Source organism: Montipora foliosa, unplaced genomic scaffold (genome assembly GCF_036669935.1).
Source record: "Montipora foliosa isolate CH-2021 unplaced genomic scaffold, ASM3666993v2 scaffold_221, whole genome shotgun sequence".
Lineage (NCBI taxonomy): Eukaryota > Metazoa > Cnidaria > Anthozoa > Scleractinia > Acroporidae > Montipora > Montipora foliosa.
This window is the reverse complement of record NW_027179524.1, coordinates 1-15,162: the sequence shown is the minus strand read 5'-3', so window position 1 is coordinate 15,162 and position 15,162 is coordinate 1. Positions and strand designations below refer to the sequence as shown.

The 15,162-nt window shown below is 41.7% G+C and overlaps 1 pseudogene; it reads right to left on the bottom strand.

Annotated features, from left to right (window-relative positions):
* Nucleotides 1-6,867: 6,867 nt before the first annotated feature.
* Nucleotides 6,868-10,560, bottom strand: LOC137986520 (dipeptidase 1-like; annotated as a pseudogene).
* Nucleotides 10,561-15,162: the final 4,602 nt, after the last annotated feature.

The following is a 15,162-nucleotide window of genomic DNA, read 5'->3' as shown; positions in this document are numbered from 1 at the left end:
ATTTCCCTTTGGGATGGAGCAAAGTTCCATGGTGTGGCAAACACCTAAAACCTCTACTTGCATTGTTTGATAGGTGTGCTTTAATGAAACCAAGTATGTACTTTTCCTTCACCAATAACCTGCCCACATGCTCCAAGGGTTGCTGCCACAGATTTGGTGGAGTCGCACTTAATGTAATCAACTGTATAACCATTTACCATGACAACGCCTCCATTTGTAGGCTGCAATTAATACAGAGAACAGTATTGTTAGTGGAACCGCTGTATCAAAGGGACAGTGGAACTGTATGGGACATTGTGTACAGAACGTTTAGAACTGTACGGGTCCCGCAAATGATCCCCAAACTGTACCCAGCAAATGATGCCAAGGACCGTAAATGATCCCCACATGTGGACCCGCAAGTGATCCCTGAACGCAAATGATCCCGAAAAAACGTATGTATGAACTTCGTGGACGCGCTGGAAGGGTGTTCCGGTAGAGGTGTAGAATTGTTGCTACACACATTGTATATATTTAAGAGCGGTGGAGCATTGCAGGTCAATGCAAATGTTTAGCATTTTCGGGAATAGCGCTGATTTAATTAATGGCCGGCTTTTATTCAAGGACGTGGGAAAAACAACACTGCCGTATTGCATGTTGAACCAAAGCTTATTTAAGCTAAAGCAGTACGTTCTATTTAATTGTTACTATTGACTGTTGCTGGATAGGAGGCGTCTTCATTTTGGCGTCGTCAAAGAGAATCAGAGGCCCGTTTCTGGGAAGTTCCCTAGACTTTTCACACTTGTTACAATAGACCATAAACAGTTCCGAGTTTTCATGTCAGCCTCCTCTTCAAAGCGAGTCTAAGGTGCGAAAGTTTTTTGTGGTGGACATAACAATACACAAAACTGCTACTTTACATATGAATGGAAAAACTAATTTACCACAAAGAACACACCCGAAAACATCAGCAACCTTACAAAACCAAAATCAGAAAACACAAAGACGAGCTTTGTAAGAGGAGGCAGACAATGAACTCTGGAAATGGGGCCTATTCCCTCTTTAATCTCAAGAAGAGAGAGGTTTAAATTTTCAATTTCACATCCACTTCATAGAATTCATATAATAATAATAATAATAAAATAATAATAATAATAATAATGATAATACAAATACTCTCCTAAGTTACAATTAATGCAAGAAAAAAAATATAAACTCTAGAACCTCTTTACATATCATACTTAAAATTAGTCTGTTGACTAAAAACAGTCATAAATCTGTCAGTGTGGATCCTAGGGACAGAGACTGACGTATTTCTAAGATTGTACCCCATCGTTTTCTTTTCCCTTAGGTACAAACTGGAAGAACGGACATTCTGGGTCGTTCGATCTGTTTTTTTGTAAAGTAGTCTTGTCCCGCCTTCCTCTAGCAACGTCCATAATTGGTACATTCTTGGACGTCTATTTTCTTTTCATACACCGTCCTAAAAACTTCTGTATTACCAAAGTTGGGAATCTGAGGAACCATAAACCGACAGAGCGTCAGAAAATTTGGTAAAACTATTGCGTTAAAAAGGTGATCCTACTTCCTCCTGGGACATTCCTTCCTTATGTAAAGATCCTAATACGAAGAATTACTTGTTCGCCTTAATTACCTTCGCGCGCACGTGACTACTGATTTTACAATTTTGTTGGAAAGTAACCCCTAATATGGATAACTCTTGCGCACTGCTGTTATATTAGTAACTGGCGCGATGTCCTGACTGAAACCTTTTATTACGGAAAATAATCTCCTTGCAAATTGTTGTTGGATTGCATGTCATGTCGATTACGGGCGGACCAGCTAAGAAACTGATCCACCAAGATCAGTGCGACACGGGCCGTTTCCCCAAAAAGTGACAAGAATATTGTAGAATCATCAGCATATTTAAACAAGGCTGGGCGATTCTGCTCGATTGATTTCTAAGTCATTAATAAACGCATTAAAAGATATGTCCACTGACACTAACTTGTGTCGGTACCCCTATTTTACCTCACGCCCCTGTTCGCTCAAAATCGTTATAAACTAACTATCTCGCTGCTGGCGATTTCTCGAGAAAGCTTAAATACCAGTTTCACAATAAGGGGATTCAATGGCAACCTGCCTAAGCTTAGCATGACAGGCAGTTTCATGATTAACAGTCAAATGGCTTACTAAAATCCATTGCCAACGATCGGACGGCTTTGCCGGTTTGCTCGTCTAAATAGTTGTGGATGGTGTGGCTGCATGTGCTCAAGAGCGCAGCAGTGCAACTCCCACCTGTCGTATAAGCAAACTGTGTTGAACTCAGATGTTGGTTCCACAATATCTCGTGCATGGGTGTTAATACCCAGATTTCTCGAACGCGCGTGAAATTAACAGGCGTGATCTTAATTCCTCTGAAGTCCTGCTTGCCCTTAGGGATGTCAATCTTAGGGAGGGGCGTCACGTGGGCTCTTTCGCACTAGGAGGGCCACTTGCTAGTTTTCAGGGAAACATTCCAGATCTTATGAACTGACACTTGTGAAGATCTCAGCGTGATCCCTCCAAACCCAAAAGGGAATGAGGTCCGGTCCCACAGCGGTTTTCTTCAGATGTTTTTAAACAATTCTACACAACACGTGTCCTTTCTGATATCTGAGGGTCTTCTAGGCTCTTTATCCACGATAGCTTGTACCGGCTTCGCATATGCGTCATCGGTGCACAAATCCGCGAAGTAGTCGTTTAGCTCCTCCAGTGATGTAGTGTCGCAATGTAACGTTAGCAGAAATGCTGCGGCTCGTGGTGGGACAAATTATCTACGTGCTGCCACCATTCTCCTGGATCCGACAGGTGCCTTTGCGAGTGTTCTTTCCGTTCTTACTAATCAATTCGCTTATTTTCCTGTTAATCTCAGTCAGCCGATCTTTATTGCTTGGAGCTGATCTTGACTTTACCCTCATTAACGATTGTACTAAGGGTGTCATCCACAACCGTTCACGCGATGACATACGCACTGACCGCGAACGGAATACACTCTTTCATATGGTGTTTATTTTTTTCTTCCAAATTATTCACGTCGCTTTTAGTTATCTTGAAAAACATTCTAAAAAGAACCAGTTTTTTTAAACAAAGAGATGAGGCTAAATGTGTTCACAAGTGGCTTTTAACGCCGGGCCCGAAAAGTCATCGGGACTTTCTCGATAATGGCGGGCCCCCTGATTACAATCAGTTTGGGTAATTGCGTTTTTTGATGATTGTTTCCGATTATTAAGTGTAGGAAATTATAACAGCGTGCTGAGAAAAAACACAAATTCAGTCTTTCTGGGAAACTATGAGGCAGAAACCTGTTTTGAGCCGCCAGTTAAAGTTATATCACTAAAAATTAGCGCTCTTCACACCAATTCTCTATCCAGACCATTCCACCCTCCATGCCATTTCCTTACTTTTTTTTCGTGGATCATTTGTCGTCGCAAAATGGGGATCATTTGGGGCACGTTTTTGGAATCCATTGCGGACCCGTACAGAATAATTGTTTTGTTATCAAGGGAGACTACTTGTTGCTGTTTCTGTCGAAGTTACCTATCGGTCAACATGGAAGGAATTCGGAAGTCGTCGCACCCTAGCCTGCGTTTTTTCATTGCGTTTTAGTTGTCCTGTTTTGATTCTAAAGGACTTTTGAACTGTGTGCTCGGTAGTTTTCGTTCGATTCGTTTCCGCCCATTTTTGTTGTCAAGTTGAGATCTCCCTCTATGGGTATTGTCCGTGAAATCGAAGACGCAACGATTACCCCGCTTAAAAAACGAGATTGAAACTAATTTTCAAAATTCGCGTAAGGAGGATTATTATGTGTGACCAAGCCAGTTTTAAGGGCCAAATCCGAGCGCTCTGATTGGTTCTTTTTCTGTCGGGATTTTGCAGTGCGGACCGTTTCCATGGAAACGGTCCAAGCCGTGTATTTTTGTTTTGAAGCAAAGCCCCAAATTCATAATGTTGAAACAAACGTTGTTTGAAAAACCAAAACTACGGGAAAGGTGGAAACATTGTCATTCTTCACAGCTAACCTACCCATAAAAAGCTGAAAAAGATTGAATTTTTTGCCGATTTCAAAGAATGGTATGCAAAATTCAGCCTAACATTTTGTTATCCTGAAGAATCTGGAAACGTTTGATGCAGAAACTAAAACATGCATCATCGAAACCCAAGTGGGCAGGACGATTTTATCACCAAACAGAAAAAGTGCAAACACAAACAAGAAGACGGGCCTTTTTGATATGAACACTCTTCTTCCCCGCTATACGGTCGTATAGTATGAAAAAATGAAAAAATTTAAAGCTTCCCTGCGTCCCGAGCTTGACCACATTTTGTGAAAGGGAAACAGAGCCAGAGGTAATAACAACTTACTAACCTCCCTTGCGGCAGCCGTACTAGGGAATATTGGCCCGAGGTCGTGGCAGTACGGACCAAGCGCAGCGAGGTCTGGACTGCCAATTACAAAACGGCCATAATTAGAAAAGCAAGCGCCGCTGGTCTCCTGTGGAAATTTGTTTACAGCATATCCAATGATTCACCAAGTGAAAAGTTGGAGCTTCGGAGAGGTCTTGAACAAGGTGGAGCCTCGTTCTCTTTTTCCTTGTCAGAACGTAAACGCGGATAGGTTCGACGCAACACCGAACCCACATTAAGACCAGCTGCGATTTTGCTGGGCCTGTGATCAGCAACCTGTCATATCAGCAGGTCATGCCCGCCATTGAATAAACCCTTAGTGCCCACAGGTGGACAGTTCCTGTTTGTGCCGGCCGTCTACTACAGCCTGAGGCGTGTCGACCCGCTGAATCCTCCGTTGTAGTTTCGCCGACGATTTTGCCCACCACAAAGACAAGTACTCATTGGAGTCACCACTAACAGTCCTCGTTTCCGTTGAGTTTTTTATTTTTGTATTCGGTAATATTTTCATTTATCTTGTTGTAAGAAATAACATTTATACACGTTAATAGTTTCTCCTTGAAAAGGGAGGATGCTAGTTGGGACCTGCTGTCTTCCAGGCGTCAGCTGTATTGTATGTGAGTCGTATCAAGAAGTGGCGGAACGTTTTGTTTTATTGTCAAAGGAGAATTGTGTGTTCCTTCAGATGGAAGGTACGGTTGGTCAACCAGCTTCATGTGCCCTTATTTTACAGGGCCACTATTATGTTCCCACTTTTAATACTCAAAATCAATGTGATGCCTCACTTTTTTTCCAACTTGATTGCTAAAATTACTTTTGGACAGTAGCGTGGGACCCAGGGCGCAGGCAACCAGCACAACCGATCGTTATTATTTGCTCCTGGCGTCAAAAACCATAAGTCTTACTTATAAATACAATCGTGCTGCAGGGGCTTCATGTGCCCTCCTATGCATTATACCGGACTAAGGTCGTTCCAAAAATTACCTCTTTTACTCTTACGTTGGCGTACAAACCTATAGGCGAAGAAGTACCCTCCTAGTCACGGGATACCTGTCTTTGGATAGAACTTTGGATAAAATGTCTCCCTAAACCCCGTCTCCCCTTCCCCCCCCCCCCCCCCCATATAAATAGGTGAACAACCACTGAGTAAAAACTTGAAATCAGTGAAAAAGGTTACCATCCGTCTCAAAACATCATCAGGAACATTCCGTCCATGGGGACAGTGCACATCATATGCTGATGAGTGACCTGAAGATAACTGTAAAAAACAAACAGCTCTCTTGTCCGTATGGAAGAAATAGACGGTTTCACATTATGTCCATAAAGTCGTAGTTTGGTGGAGAGACGATAACCAATATCTCTCATTGAGCTCTCCTTTTGTTCCACCACCACACGCCATTGTACATTACAGCATTGTTAGCTGTATCGCAAACCATCTGTATAATATATAGATTTAGCCAAGCCTAAAAGCGGAGCTCCCGGTTATTTATCTCATTTGCGTTCGGTTGAAAACTTGGGTCTTCTTCAGCACTCCCGCCGAAGGACGTTTCGTTAGGGCTTCGTCACGCGAAAAAACCCCACTTCCGACGGTAGTTTGTTTTTCGTTCAAGCAGACCTTTGTGGGGGAGGAAGTGGTTTTTCGTTTTCAGCAGACGTTGGTGGGGGAGGAGTTGGTTTTTTCGTTTCAGCAGACCGTTTGTGGGGGAGTGAACGCGTAACGAATCCCAAAGAACGTCCTGCGTGTGAGGCCTGGGTCCTCAAAGACCTAAGAAACTAATTAAACTTTCTGGACTTAATTATTTAGAGCAGATTTGGATTACGAATATCGCATTTTAAAGAATAGTATTTTTCAGAGTAAAAAAAAAAACAATTCAGCATATTAAACCAAGGACTTTTCAGAAAGATAACCGTAAGTAAAAAAAGTCGCAAAAATATTGTTCTGGTACATCAAACTTGAAAAAGACGTTTTTAATTTAGTTAACCAATATTTCCACCAAATTTGGCTGAAGAGTAAGAATCCGTTAATTTTTATATTTTTAAACAATTATATGGTGTCGAGACCTGTCATTTCTCTATGACAGCCCACAAAGGACGATTGTGGGTATTGCATAATCAATTAAGCATCGGACTTCGATTGGCTAACAGTTACGAATGGATAGTTTACAACCCCTTTCTAGTCAAACTTTCCTGGTTTTTAAGGCCAAAATATGAGCATTCATGATGCCCACCATCATGTGAAAACGGCATGACCCAGTGGTTAAGGCACAGGGATTTTACACATCTACATCCGGCTCTGACAACAAACTGGGCAAGTCACCATCATCTGTAATAATGTGGTCGTTTCCTCCTCCTGGCAAGTACTAATTTTTTCTTTGAAATGGTAGTCCTATTCCGTTTAAGGCCTGTCTTTAAATATCAGCGTATACAAATAGAGGTTCAGTATACCTGGTGCTTTAACAGTATCAAGAGCATCATGCATTGTTAGTTTGAAGAACACGTGTGACAGATCAACGAAACATTCCAAGGCGGTTTCCATTTCGAGCACAACCAAGCTGAAAAAACCAAAAATTTATTAGTCCGAGTTAAGGGGTGACCAGTACAGCAGAATTTAATAATCAGAACAATGGTATCAAGGCGGACTGTCCCTTTGTGGCAAACTAAAAGTGGATACTCTGGCATCGGGTAGAGATGTACAAGAACACATGGCATGATGCTACCACACTGTCGTTTTTCACAACCTCCACTTGGCTACGCCCGAGAAGAGCAAAACTGAAGAAAGTGACAACACTCGTTCAATTCCCAAAGTTCCCCACATAGAATTAGTCAGGATGACAACGGGTACTTAACGAATCCCCAAATACAAGAACTAAAAACCATTGTACCTAAAAGGCTCCTAAAAAAAACAATCCTAAATTAGCAAAGGTCATTTTTAAAAATGATTACAACTAAAATACAATGAAACTATATTAATTCTAAAGCTGCTTTCCATGGCATGCCGTGCTTTTTACTATTATGTCTTAAAATCAGATTTTTGAAAAGCCCAAGAGTAATTGTCGTTAAGAGTCCCGGTAGCGCCAAGGTTTTTCTTCCCAAATAGCAATAAACACTGCCCAGGTTCGACACTTCCTTTTGAACAAAGATCAAATTGCATAATGGTCAAGTCACTGATTTTTCCTTCCCGCACATTGTGAGGATGGGTACAGATTGCCCATGATAAAGACCTACACAAACTCACCTTTTCCAAATTCCGGTGAGGCCATTGTGAACTGATCCACGAGAATCTTCTCCATCCATCGGCCCTATATCAGAGAAAATGACAACATAGTAATTTGAGATGAGAAGTTATGGAAAAAAAAGCTATTACTCCTTTTTCATTGTTAGAATATATAAAAATAGAACGCTGGAAAAGTTCATTACGCGTAAAGTGCCCCTGTGATATAAAAAAATCACTTCCTTTTTTCTTCACATTTTGCAAGTTTTCTTAACACCTGACTGGAAAAATTTTAGCTTTGATTTTTAATCCAAAGGCCGTTTACCTTTGAGTAGAAGTTTTTGGATTTCACGTTTCCCGCCATTACTCACCGTTCAAAACTTTGACCGATTAGACCTCAGAGGGTTGGATCCAGGGAAAAGTGACGTCAACGGCTCACTACCTTATAATTTCAGCGTGTGAATGGCGGCTACTGTTATATATGTAAAACGCGATTTTAAAATTCTGAAAGCCCAAAACTCCCGAGCTGCATAGTAATTCTACGGCTTACAGACGCATTGCATTCTTAATACTAGTGAGCCTTTGACGTCATTTTCTCCTTCGATCCAGCTCGTCCTCAAGATCTTAAGGACGGTGCCCTACTATTGTTATTGCGCATACAGTTCTGCGGAATTTCCTATGGGTGGTGCTTATTAATAGCAGGGGTATTTTTGCGCGGTTCAAAAATATGCGGAGGAATCCAGAACTTAGTACTGACCTTTGTATGAAAAAAGAAAATTTCGGGGTAACCACGCATTTTTCAGAGATAATTAAGCTTAACTTTGGAAAAAAGGCGTATACATGGCCTTGGATTTTAACACTTTTTACAAAATAGTGTTGATTAATTATCTTCGAAAAATGCGTGGTTACCCCAATTTTTCTTTTTGATTTCAATACCACTTGTTAAGATCTGCTTTTTTCTCTTCTTTTTTTGTTCCCCTTTTTCTTTCCGTACTCTCTCCCCGCATATTCAGTAAAACCACGCAAAAATACCTTTGAATTAGTAGGCACCTCCCTTCAAGTTAGAAATGGCGGACCATTAAAAAGGCAAATTCCAGTTAAAAGAAACATGTATTCTTTTGTTGAACTTAAGGCTTAAAACTTTGCCGGTTTTCTTAGTGTTTAGTTAACAATAGATTTGAAATCCAAAGAAAAATAAGAAATTGCATTTTTTGGTCACAGGGGCACTTTAATGTCAACGATTATGCTTTAATTGGACAAAACGTATTGAAGCCGGGTATTTCTGAATGTCGTCACTAATACAGGTAATCACAAAGCACTATTATTTCGCAACAACAAGTTGTCTTGGATAATTTATTAATGAACTACCGTAATACCCAATATAAATGTTTAGTCATAAACCATTTGGAACAAACAACCCCCTTGTTTCGCACTCACACGGACTTTGAAAAAAAGAGACTGCCAACAGTCTATACATGCTTCTCCACAACCAGGAAAGCTTGAGAGGACACAAAGTCTGAATTTCTGATTCAAATCAAACTAATTTTTATCCAAACCCTAATGTTTACAGCTGCCACAATATCAAGCACCCTTTTTAGAAAGGCCAACAAACGCAAGCCAAGCTGTTAGTCTCTGTATCCTGGGCACCAAGTGCCGGATTTCCTTAGAAACAAGAGCCTTACAGGCGGTTTTGAAATGGAGAGAGAGAGAGTCCCAAGTGTTTTGGCCTGGCTAGAATACGGAAAGTCACACGAACGCTTGCTACGCAAGCTACTTTAATTAACACATTACAGTGTAGTGAGAATGAGAGCATAGTACGATGCACTGTTGGAGTGGGTCCCTCCTGTTGCTTACCATGCGGTGTTACAGGAATGTTTTTATGGTCAATGTATCTCACTCCAGCTTATAAAACATTCTTAGCATTCCAAGGCTTTGAATCACTCATGTGAACCTCCTTCCAGTCCAATCAATGAGCCAATCTTTCCATTCTTTTTTGCATCTTTTCTTTCTATTCCCGGTGCCGATGTTACAAACACAAGATCCTTCTGGGTATTTTTCTACGAGGCGTTTGATGACGGCCAACAGTTCAAGGCCTATTCTTACCGCATTTTTTCAGACGTGAACTGCATGGCCCATATGCCGCCCCAAACTGACAAAGAAGAAAGTTATATTATCTCTCATCCGTGGGCAACAAAACGGTTTATTTCAAGACGCTCGCCCAACCGAGTTTGTCATCCTGGCATACCGGGCTTAACATCTTGTAGATCAGAAGCATTTATGCAATTCCGACTAAACCCTCTCAGGTCTCGATTTTAGACGAGTTTCTCGGATTTTTCCGATGGCATCCCAGGCCCTTAGGGAATGCGGGTACAGATGCTGTTCTGATTCACTGTTTTGTTTTAGGAGGCTTGAGCGTAGCACACTACTGAAAGATCCCTGATCAGCTGCAGCCTGCCACATCCAGATCATTTTCAACTTTGTTTCTATTTTTGGTTCTTTGTAACAGTGAACATTATTCTCTAAAACTGTAAAATACATACGTAAAGTAGTCTCTGCGCGCTGCAAAATAAATCCCAATTTTCTACATTTTGAAGTTTAAAAAGTTTTGAGTAATTTTCCACGGTTTTCAGTTCGCTTTTTAGCTGCATACCTGTTTTCATATCATACTGTCCTTCAAAACTCACGAAATGCAGTCTCAGACAACCTACTTTTCAAAAGTCCCCGGGGGAGCATGTCCCCAGATCCACGTACTCACAGTAGTTTATAAAGGTTCTCATTCTATTAAATTGTTCTCACCTGGCTGCCAACTTTTCCCTGTCTCAGCCGTGGTCTATCTGTATGCCATGCTGGTTCACTAGTGTCGAATGTCATAGTTTCAAACCTGTTCTGGTACGTTATGCGGATCTGATAAATGAGCATCATTATGCCTACAAAATAACCCCACATTATATATCCAGCTTTTTTAAAGCGGAAACAGTTTATAGGAAAGGTTATGGTTCATGATTCAGATTTTTTTTAGGTTACTCAACACCTTTCTTTAATATACAGGCCATGATACAAACATTTAGGGTGCGTTTCGATTGACCCAATTTCCGGAATAAGAATACGTGGAGTGCTGATTTTTAAAACGGCATATCTGGGCGCTTTTGAAGCAACACGGATAATAAAAATCTGTTTAAAATAGGCATTTTAGCAAGTGGTTTTGATATTTTTTAATGTGAATCTCCGTAAAAAATTAACCGAGGATTTATAACGTTCTATCCATGTAATTCCCATTCCGGACTACGGTCAATCGAACGCGCCCATTAAATTTGGCAAGGACGAAGGAAAGAGCAGGAATGCTGAATTGACGTTGTTTGTAGCATTGCTAGATTTGCACTGAGTGATATTCTGGCGCGCACAGCATACCTGTACTGATAGCCGCTGCGGACGTGCTACTAGACACATGACATGATATCCTGTTGTTGCTGCATGCCTTTCAAAGAAATGCGCTGTACCATCACAGTAGCTAAATCGGTCATGGACACATTCCTGAAGTAAACGGACGAGTCGCGCAAGTCCTATGCTGATAAACTTTGGCTTTCGGGGAATTTTCCTGATGGTAAGAGGCCTGGAAACGATTGACTTGCAGTTCAATTCTACAAAATATTATAGGGTCCTTGTCTCAGGCCAAATTTAATGGAATGGTGATAACGAGAATTCTTTAGAAAGAGACTAGGAAACAACGAGGCATCACAAAGTACTAAAGTCCCGGCTACACGTTGTAACATTGTAATGAGAACCGCTTCTAATAATGTTGGAGACGCGTAGAACATTGTGTTGAAAACCTTATGATTTCGTATGTTTTGTCTGGGCCCTTAACTCGTCGTGGTCCTTTCAAGGCTACACGCTTCAACATTTGTTGTATCTAGGACAAAATTTTGATCGACAACACTTCTCTGCCAACAAAATGTTTGACCCCACGTCCTCAAACATGGGCTTAACTGCAGAATACCCCGCCAATCGAAGTAGTACCCATTAAAATCGGGATATGTGGCTACGCAGTTTTGTGCACGCTCTTTCTTTTTTAATGTTTTTAGAACGAGAAATTAGACACACTACGGGGCTGCCGTTGCTACGGGGCTACGTGGCTACGTGACTAAGCGGCCTACGGAGCTTGCACAGTTCAATGTATATTACCTCGTACTTTCAATGATCTATCAGGCCGAAGTGCACCGAAACGGGCTCAACTTTCAGAATACACCGGGACGACTGAAATATCTCATCAAATCCTGTTCACCGCTGTACCAAGTCGACATAACATCCATATTTTTTATATAAACAGACGAAATATGCCGCTTCCATCGAAACGCGTTGACCATATTGGTCCCTTGCTACCGCAGTCCCTTCGTCAGCGCAAAATGAATAAGCACTAGTCCTACTGATTAGGCCTAAGCATTCTCGTAAAATTTTAGCATTTCATTTTTTCGGTTCGGTCCACTACACTTTTTACGAGATCATGTGAAGAACACGCAACCACTCGTTTTTACTGCTTAAGCCTAAGCGACTGGTTGCAGTGATTGGACCTAAGAAATCTCGTAAAATTTTAGCTTTTTTTTCATTTTGCTGTCCAGTTAACTACCCTTTTTCATCGACTGCGGGACTAGCGGAGACCGCGGTACCACTCCATTTCAACACTTAGGTCCTTGTTCATCGACTGCGGGACTGCGGACCGCGTTAGCACTATCATTTCAACACTTAGTTAAATACATACATACTTAATTGACCGTCTCCCCTTAGGGGCTTTTCAGGGCCAATGAAATACAACGACACGACGGAACAGAAAAACTGACAACTGTTAAGAATCCCAACCGGCCGGAGGCAAACCAGTTGGCTATTTACAAGTGCATCTGGCAAGTTGCACCAGTGGACAACCAGGATCAAAGCGGGTCCTTGAAACGGGGATCTCCGGATCTCAGGGCAAGCGTTCGAACCCCTGAGCCACACTGTCTCCTTCAGTTCCTGCCCCTCCTTAGTCCATTGCTTATTCATCGACAGCGGGACTCTGCGGACCGCGGTAGCACTTCACTTCAAGACTTAGTAACTACATATTGACTTCTTAGCCGACGGCGGACTGCGGACACGGGAGCAGTATACGTAGATTGAAGATTCTACTCTGCGTCGACGACCATCGCAGTGCGCTCAGTGAGAGATCGCGCCAGCTCCGACTATGTCATACTAACACCCAAAGCATGGTATCCAAACGTTCGACGTCGTTTTAGCTTATGATTAAGGAATACCCGTTTGATATCGTTACCATGAGCGAAACGTGGGCTTAAAGACAACCCGCTTAGGTTGTAGTATGTAACTTATCCCCGGATACAGTCAATTTTTCCGCAAACCGTGGACAGGTTTCGGGGCGCGTAGCCCCTTAGCCACGTAGTCCCGTAGCCCCGTAGTGTGTCTATTTCTCGTTCTAAACACATAAAAAGAAAGAGCGTGCACAAGCTGCGTAGCATTAGTATCCCCCCCGGAAAATTTTTTTTAAGGGGTAACAACTTCGATTGGCGGGGTCTTCTGCAGTTACTCCTAAACAAGCATGCTGCAGGTTCTAACATTGTTTGATGCAACAACTTATTTATACAAATGTTTTGAACGTGCAGCGGGTGCTTAACGTTATATCTCTCTCATTTAATGATAATGTTCATTACGGGGTCCCGACGGCAAAATAGCACAGGGATGTAATTTTTAATCCTTATTAGGTTTGTATGTTGAGTAGAATAATGCTTTGTAAAAAACATACGGCGTGTTTGAAGATTATGCATTTCTGTCTTCATAGGATTTAAGACGTTGATACATTGATGTTTGGAAAAATTGGGCTCAAAACAGTCATCCTCCTTGCAGATCTGGGTTACTTTGGCGTGCTTAAATAATCCGCGCGGCAGTGGCACCACAAGTTAAATAGACTTATTCATTATTACAGCAAAGGCGTGAGATATAAAATGACGTGTGGACTTAAAAGACGAACTAGACATGAATACACTACAGACGCTTTATTTGAGGGTGGTAATCAAAATGTCTAATTCCTTGCTTGCGCAAATCCCATATAATACACCTCTTATAAACCCCCCCCCCCCCCTCGCCCCCGAAAAAAAAAGTCTGTATGGGCAATGTTTGCGACTTCTCTAGGGACATTTATTCCTGTCCCAGGAAACAAAATTGCAAACAATGGTTAGGCAAAGGTCTTGGGGGATAATAGAGGTGGTATTTAGGGGATTGTGCAAGTAGTGAATTCAAATTCAGAAGAGGTGACACGGTTCCAAAGAAGGAATGTTTTGCTGTCATTTCTAACTCATTGTTCTCTTTCTGATTGTCACCAGAGGCTGAAGAATTTGCACAGTCCATGTATGCCCTCTTCTTCGGAATAATCAGAGTTATGTAATCCATTCCCAAATATTTTTCCATATTGTAAGTTACTCCTAAAATACGCTTGTTAATAAAGTTCTTTTCCCAGGCGAGAGAGACTAGAGAGCCTATATTTCACAGTAATTCCACTACTTGCCACAAATCCCATAATACACCTCTTTACCCCCCCAAAAATCTGCATAGGCCATTGTTTTCGACTTCTCTTGGGATATTTTTCATGTCCCAGGAGAATTACAAACAGGGTTATAGTGCAAACGTTTTGGGGGGGGGGGGGGGGGGGAGGGTAATAGAGGTCTATTATGGGATTGTGCAAGTAGTGAATCCCCGGAATAGAAAAGATTTTTTTTTAATTGATTTCCCTGAGTCGCCTAGACATCCATGGTTAAGACAGTTGCGAGGCTTTACGCTTCACACTGAACAGTTTGGAGGGGAGCGTGTTCGTTGACAAAGTTTATTGAATTTCATTGGAAAAAGAAGAGAAGCATTTGTCAACAAGCTCGCAATAGCATTGAAACCGGCCCAGTCGTTTTGAGAAGAATATCTCTGATGAAGCATGGTTATTTTCGGATAATTTTGATTAATCCGGAACCTGATCTTACATCTCGATAGGAAGCGGCTTTGGTGGAGGAGAATTAATGAGGCAAAATTGAGAAGATTGGGCGCTAATATCCGATGCAATGTCTTCACTAGAGAGTTTTGGCCATCGGCTTAATCAATAAGTGTAGCGGGAATTGTTGTGAACTCTTGAAGGCTTATTCAATCACCTGCGCAAAGGGGTAACTTCGATTGGTCAGTAGAAACGCCATATTTTAACCAGAAAGATACATCCCGTTTGATATCGGGAACCAGCGCCGGGAGAGATTCTCGCACAAACTGCACATTTTAACTCCGTTTGCCCAACTGTTTTTCGATGGGCCGTCGACAGTGACAAGAAATTTTGGAGCCTTTAAATGTTATAAACACTCCACGTAATCGCAATGACTTCTCGTAAAATTAGGGGAAATTTCCCTGATTATCAATGTGTGTTTTCAAAAGTTTGCTTTAAAGCACCGCCAAACTTTATTTAAGTGTTGGAGCAGATCGTGTTTAAAGTTCGTCCCTTTCTTGGTTGCATTGTCGTATTT